Source organism: Furipterus horrens, unplaced genomic scaffold (assembly GCF_987537825.1).
Source record: "Furipterus horrens unplaced genomic scaffold, mFurHor1.1.pri manual_scaffold_12, whole genome shotgun sequence".
NCBI classification, from domain to species: Eukaryota; Metazoa; Chordata; class Mammalia; order Chiroptera; family Furipteridae; genus Furipterus; species Furipterus horrens.
Genome location: NW_028327182.1, coordinates 43,455,178 through 43,463,041, shown reverse-complemented (window position 1 = coordinate 43,463,041; position 7,864 = coordinate 43,455,178). Strand labels below are relative to the sequence as shown.

The following is a 7,864-nucleotide window of genomic DNA, read 5'->3' as shown; positions in this document are numbered from 1 at the left end:
TTTGCGGTAGCAACAGGGAGAGCGGCAGGGGGAGCAATCCCAGCTGCAGTCGAGCCCCGGCAGCCCGTGACCCCAACACAGGGAAAGGCAGCACCCCCCCCCTTGGCATCAGATGGTGAGGCCCAGAGGGTGGGACGATAAATCCCAGTCTCTCAGTGGAGAATAACAGCAGGAATGCATCTTGGACCCCAACCCCCACACAAAGCGCCACAGCATGGCAAAAAAGGTCAGGATTGCTGCCAGTCGCCAGGTAGTGACGAGTACATGGGGTTCCACCCCCCTACAGCCTGCCCAGTAAACAAAGCAAAACAAAAATGTGTCAAAATGAAGGAGACAACGATTGAAATCCCAGTGATGCAGCTCACCAGACAGCAGATGAAGAACCTGACAGACGAACAAATAAGAGACCTTTCAGAGCTCAGTTCAGAGCTATTGTTATAAGGTGGCTTACAGAATTAACAAAAGATTTGGAATAGGACAGGGAAGGAAAGAAAACCACTCATACTGAAACAAACAAAAACACATACGAGACAAGTGGTGAGGAAATAAAATCCAGAGATCAAATCAAGAAACCAGAACATAGAGAAGGAACAGTCAACCAGTGCAGAAAGAGGAAACAAAAAGTAAGGAAAGTGAGGAGAAGATTAGAAACTTATCGGACAGCTATAAGAGATCAAACATTCGGATTATAGGATTGCCAGAGGGCGAAGAAGAACTAGAAACTGAAAAGTTATGTGAAAAAATAATGAAGCAGAACTTCCTGAATGTGGGAAAGGAAACAGACTTACTGGTCCAGGAAGCACAGAGAGTTCCAGAAAAACTGGACCCAGGGAGAACCACTCCAAGACATATTATAATCAAATTGTCAAAAATTAAGGATAAAGGGAGAATTGTAAAAGCAGCAAGAAAGAAGAAAAGAATCATGTACAAAGGGGTCCCAATTAAACTATCAGCTTATTTCTCAAGGGAGACCCTGCAGGCAAGAAGGGACTGGCAAGAAATATTCAAAGTAATGAAAATCAGAACTCTACAGTCACGAATACTCTATCCAGCGAAACTACCATTCAGAGTAGAAGGGCAGAGAAAGTGCTTCCAGGACAAAATAAAACTGAAGGAGTTCATTAGATCCAAACCACTGTTGTATGAGATGTTAAAGGGACTGGTTTAGAAGAAGGAGGATCAAAATAATGAACATTAAAATGAAAACTACATCACAACAGCCAACAACAGAAGCTAGGGAATTGAAACAAAGGCAAACTAAATAGGCAATGAGAGTGGAAAAAGAACTATAGGCATGGGGAACATACTGGGGGGAGGTCAGCAGGGAGAAGAAAGAGGAAGAGGCAGGGAAATGGTATAGGAATTAAGAAGCATAGTAGGAGGGAGTGGAATAGACAAGAAGAGGTTGAGAAGAACTATATGCACAACCAATGAACATGGACTAAAAGAGGGGGACAACTGGAGGGAGGGGTCCACTGGGTGGAGGGGAGCAGAGGGAAGGGAAATTGGGACGACTGTAACAGAATAATCAATAAAACATATTTAAAAAAGAAAAAGAAAAAAAAAGTTGATTCTGACAATTTTTTTGCCTGTGCTGTTATTACTTTTATGGAGGGGAGACTTTTTGGAGGTCCTTACTGAACCATTTTTATTGATATTACTCCCTCTTAAGAAAGTTTCTTGCACCTCCTTTTTCTCAGCTGTATTATTATTTTTCCAATGTTTTGGAGATGATTAATAAGATACTGCGGTTAAGTACCTGACACTACCTGGCACTAGAAGATACTTAGGAAAGCTGTCACTAGAGAAAGCGGAAGTAGCAGTGACTGTGCAGTGGCTGCCTAACCTTGCTCATGAAAGCACAACAGTGAAATCCTAAAACCACTGAACTTATATCCAAATAGCCCCCACAACTAACCCTATCTCAGCTTACATCCAATTTCTCATACAGCAAACCCTCCCTTTCATTCCTGTCTCTTTGTCAAAACTTACTTTTTTCAAAGCTGTGCTGCCTGTGTCTGTTCTCTGCTAGGTGGTAATGTGCTAATTACTAATATGTCACCTCTCCAGGTAACTGAGGGTCTAAACTTGGTTGTGTTCACAGGTCTGAGTGAGGTTTGCAAAGCCTGAAGGCAGCCACAGCCACCTTAGGCCACGGTAGTCTTGGGGGAAGCAGAAAAAGAGTTCCTTCAAACCACAATAGCTCCATCCACCTCCACTTCGAGCCAGCCCTGGCTAGGACTTCTGTGGCTTTTGAATGATTCTAGAAAGACTAAACCCCGAGTCTACATGGTCTGTGGCATCAACCAGAGAGAACAGCTGAGTAATCACAATGAGCCTCGACACCGCACAGCACCTTTTCCTAGAACACAGGCTCTCCATGCACACTCACGTCATCTCAGCCTCATCGCATCCCTGAGGGTCAGTTAGTTAGCAGGTAGCCCAAAACCTTAGAGGAGATGCTGTTCTCCCAGCCTCCCCTCCTGGTGCTCCACCTGTGTCCCACACTCTAGTAAGCCATAACTCCTGATGAGTTCACTTGGCTGTCCCCTTTGCTGGGAGCACCCTCTCTCTCCTTCTGCCACCTGCTCATCAATCCAGGCCCAACTCCCATGAATTTTCTGATAATCTGTTTTGCTACTTCTTCACCTGATAATTTTACTCACCCGTTAAACAAATATTTGTCGAGCACCTGCCGTGTTTCAGACACTATCTTGCGCTGGGGACACAACAATGAACTTGCTCTTATGGAACATGCATTCTAGTGACTGGTGCCAAATGATAAGCAGAAAATACCTAGGTAGTGATAAGATCTGAGAAGAAAAATAAAAGCGGGTGAGGGTTGGGTTTTGGGCATTGTCTTAAATAAGGTACACAGGGGAGCCTCTCTGATAACAATTGAACAGAAACCTTAAGGAAGTAAGGTCATGGGCTGCACAAATATTAAGAAGAAGAGCATTCCAGACAGAGAGAACAGCAAGTGTAAAAGGAACTGAGTTAGAAGGAAGCATGTTTCATGAGCTTAAAAACAGCAAGGCCAGTGAGGCTGGCTTAGAGTGAACAAGGGGGAGAGTGTCAGACAATGAGGCCAGAGAGATAGCAGACCATGTGGGGCTTTATAAATCATGGTAAGAACTTTGGATTTTATATGATGTAAGTTATGAGCAGAAGCATGACATATTCTGAATTGTATTTCAAAGGATTCACTGGGGCTGCCATTGTGAGAATAGACTGTGAAGGTCCAGGATGGAATTAGACAGACCAGTTAGGAGGTTTTTGCAATAATTCAGACACAATAAGGTGGTACCAGGGCCCAGGGTAAACAGTGGAGGTGGTAAGAAGGAGCCAGAATCTGGGTATATTCTGAAGGTGAAGCCAACAGGATTTGCTGTTGGGTTACCTGTGGAATGTGAGAGAAAGATAAGAATCAAAGATGACTCTGAGACTTTGGGCCCACAAAATTGAAAACATACAATTTACAGAGTATGAAAGCACAGTCATTTACCGAGATAGTGAAGCAAAGCAGGTGGAGTGAAGCTTGACCCCGCCTTGTGCCTCCAGGACCGTGCACCTCCCGCACAACTGCAAGTTTTACCCTTTGACACCATATGGTTGTGGACTGCAGGCCCTTTGGACATCTCCAGCAAAGATCCTTTTTCCTCGAGTCACATTGTCTGAATATAATGGGCACTAGCAGAAGTTGTCCAGTCCCAGCAGTTGGCAAGAGGCAAGGCCCTGACCCCTGTGTGAGCGGATCCTGAACTGAGGCACTGACGAGTTGGAGCAGGGGTGGCCTAGGAGGAGGAGAGAGCATCAGAGTAACAGTCCCCCACCTCGTCTGCACTTCGGCATCACATGGGAGCTCTTGTCCAGGTTGTACTCCTAGCCAGTTCTTCAGAATATCTGCAGGTTGGAGGCAGGCTTTCATTTCTATAGTGTCCCAGCAGATCCCAACATCAGGCCAAGGTCAGGAGCCAATTCCTAGGATCAAGGGCTTCTTCAGTTCTTTCTGGTCTTAGCAAGGGATTAAGCACTATGGGGGAGCAGAAACACCTTTGTCCTTACAAAGTGAGGTGAACCAGACATGGACTGCCGAGCATTTTTGTTTAGAACTGAAACCAAACCAAACTCTCTAAGAAAGCATTGCAAGACTACCCAACCTCATTCCATACCTCCACCCCCAGCCCTGCTTTGAAAGTGAACATATTTCAAAGAGTTGTTTTTTTGTGTGTGTGTGTGGGGGGGGGATTTAATGCAATCTGGCCAAACTCTGTCCAGGAATGTCTTCAGGCAAGTCCACCAGTGTGTGGAATGTGGCAGAGGTAGCAGAGCTCAGGGCTGAGCTGGTTGTCAGGTGTTCATTTCCCACCTGGGCACTGGGACAGACTGGGATGGTAGCAAGGAACCAGAGGAGAGTGAGAGAATGGAGGATCCCCCAAGGCATATTGATTTGGAAACAGGTCAATTTTCATTTTCAGACCCAGAAGCCAGAGAGACCTGCCCCCTCCATAAATGCCCCTCAGTCAGCCATTCCCCAGCCAGCTGGCCAGCAGACAAACAAGCCATTCATTGCACAGAAGCTCCGCTCCAGGCCTATGGGTAGCTGGGACCCCTCCCCGGTCACCCGGCTCCCTGGACACTCCCGTGGACAGAACTCAAATAATGTGATTAAAGTAAGATGAAATGAGAAACATTTGCTCCTGAAAATTGCTAACATCTGTTCCAACTTTTTGTAACTAAGGAAAAAGAACCCCTAAGGAGTCTGGGTATGGGAGTGGAGACTACTCCTTCTATGCCAACCTCCCTGCCCCCACTATAGGAGACTGAGGGACAGAGGACAAAGAGAGGGCATAGTCATAAGGTCTACCTGGATGCAAACCTTGACTCCTTGTGAACCCCCCTGCCTAGGAACCCTTAAGGTGGTTGCTTGACCTCTCAGCATCCATTTCCTCATAGGCTTGTCAGGAGGATGAAACAGATGACTTGAGCAGATGCTGACACATGAAGGTGTCCCATTAGGTTAAGTCTCCCTCTAGAATCCCTCATCTGCCTGGTGAACCCATTATTTGACAGACTCAGTTAAGGCTGAGTCAGGCTCTCTCTCCCATGCCCTGAAGACCTCCTTTCTGTGGGTGCAGGAGGAGGGGAGTGAAAGACCATGTTGTGGACTGAAAGTTTGTGTCCCCCCACAAATTCATATGTTCAATTCTTATCCTTGATGAGAGTATTTTGAGGGCCTTTAAGGTCATGAGTGTCCTTATAAAAGAGACCTCAAAGAGCTCTCTCACTCCTTCTTCCCATATTAAGATGCAGGGAGAAGACAGCATTGATGAACCAGGAAGCAGGCTCTCACCAGACACCAAATCTAGCACCTTGACCTGGACTTTCCAGCCTCTAGACCTGTGAGAAATAAGTGTTTGTTTATTAGCTACCAGCATATGGTATTTTTGTTATAGCAGTCCAAAGAGACTAAGACAGACTGAAGCCTCACCTCATAGAGGCGGCCCTCTGCACCTGCATGGGACAGATCTGGCTTCAGAGTCCTGTCAGGTGAATGACTTTGAAGGGCAGTGCCAGGTGAGGTTGTTAACTGGTTGACCTGGGACTGGTCACTGTGATGCCATTTCACAGAGGATGATGTAAGGTCTAGAGAAGCATCTAAAGATGTTACAATCACCCCTTACTTGTCCAAGTCAGCAACAAGATGAGGAAGGAGCAAGGGACGCTGTTCTGAGACCTTCCACGTCCTCAAGGAGACATGTCTTAATATGACTTCAGCTCCCTCCTCCTTCCTAGCAGAGTTCATGTAGGGTTGCTGTAGTGGATTAAACATTACCATAATGCTTTGTCATGCTCTCATCAAGAGGCTCATACCTAAGGCTGAGCTGGTACAGGGATGCTTAACCATCAGAAAGTGGTAGAAATGACTACCTGCTAACCCCTAAAAGGCTGTAGCACTTTTGGGAGCCATTCACCTCCCTGTAAAAAGCCCAGCTCCTCTGCCAGAAAGTCCACATGAAGACATCATGCAGAGGCCATGTGGGAAGTGGAGGCCTTGAGATGACATGGAGAGGACAAATGTCCTCAGGCCTGAGAAGACTCCTGGCAACTTCAACCCCAGGGACATCTGACTGCAACTGCGCGACAGGTGCCAAGTGAGACCAGCACAGGCGCTGCCCAGCTGAGCTGAGGCAGCCCACAGAACCCCAGGAGGCAATAAATACTCACTGTTTTAAGCCAGTAAGTTTAGGGGTGGTTTGTTATGCAGCAACAGATCACTGAAAAAATCCCCAGTGCTGTCTTTACGTAACTTTCTCCTGCCTCTATCTAAAACCCTCCCACCCCTCCTGCTCTTTGCCCACCAGGGTCTCGTGAGGTCCTCTCAGCAGAGCCCCTCATGGCACACACACTTCTTAAGTCCACATCAGACATGTTCTGTGCCACACAATGTATGAGTGAAGAGGCCACAGGGAATCGGACAGACATCAGGAGCTGTGTCTTGGTCATTGTAGATAGGTTCAAACACAAGCAAGCCCTTCTGCTCCCTTTTCATCCTGTTCCGTTACCTGAGTCCTGCTCTCCCCTGCACCCGGATTTTTCTCACTTGGCGCAGGGTCCACCTCCAGGTGGACACAGTCCTCACAGTCCTGAATGCGGATGCTGCTCCTCAACTCCCTCCACAGCCTCCCACTTCAGGGCCACTCTGCAGGCTGGACTCGAGCCTCATTCTCACCAGGGCATCCTGACAGACCTGTCTTCCAACCCCTCCCAATCCGTCACCACTGAGGCTGTTGCCTCCCACCCACACACCCAACAGGAGCCCCAATCTCCCAGATAAATAAGAAGACGTTAGAAGCTCTTGTTACAGAGGGTGCCATTCTGGAAGCGTGAGCAAGGCTGCCAGATGTACAGGTTGTGGAGGAGGAAGATGGACCCTCTGGACTCAGCCTTGAAGGCCTTCTGCAGCTGCATCCTGAGCCTGGTGAATGTGGACGATGCCAGTGCCACCATCCTGACCCAGAAGAACAGGCTGGACCATTTTCAGGCCAATAAGATGCTGAGGAACTCAAACAACCTACCAGGTGCCTGCCTGCAGCAGATGAGTGAACACATCCTGCACCACGTGAGGACCCTGATGGAGATGAAGCATCTCCTGCAGGATCAGGACGCTGAAAGGGAAGCTGGCCAGGCAGTAGCTGAAGGCATCGCTCTTGGAGGATGAGGCTGAAGACCCCATTTCCCCAGCACCATTGCCACCATTGGCATCTTGGAATAGAGCTCAGGATCCTGTGACACCAGCCCAGACACCATCTACCCTCCTTCAGTCCCAGCTTTGAGGACCTGCTCCAGATGTAGTCTGACTCCCCTGTCATCAATGGCTGCAGCCAGGTGGATGACAAGGAGATGCCAGGTGAGCAGCCCTGCTCCCAGGCGCTCTGAGAGGTCACAGGGAAGTGGTGGCCCTCTCCAGGCATCTGAGGTGGCCCTTGCCTAGAGATAGTCAGCTTTGCCACTGCATTCTGTCATCCACGGTGCCCTGGGGGACAAGACTCTCTCTAAGAAGTGTGGAAATCTTATGGTCTGTCATTCCCACTCCTTCCTTGCTAGGAGCATCTCTCTCCATAGACCCACTGCCAGGCCAGGGGATGAGCAACCAGCTGACACCGTTGATCTGGGTGCAAGGAAGCTCTTTCAGAGCCAGACTTGAGGTCTGCTCTGAACAACACTCAAAGATTCCCAGAGACCATAGCCAGATGTCTCCTGCCCCAGCACCCTGGGCAGAACTTCCTTGAGGCAGACAAGCATTATCATGTCTGAGTTCACCCCAGCCCACTCCTGCACATACTAATTCTGGTCTCCTTGC

The 7,864-nt window shown here is 48.1% G+C and overlaps 1 pseudogene; it reads left to right on the top strand.

Moving 5' to 3' along the window:
- Nucleotides 1-6,928: 6,928 nt before the first annotated feature.
- On the top strand, nucleotides 6,929-7,440 carry LOC149996083 (kxDL motif-containing protein 1 pseudogene; annotated as a pseudogene).
- The last annotated feature ends 424 nt before the right edge of the window (nucleotides 7,441-7,864 follow it).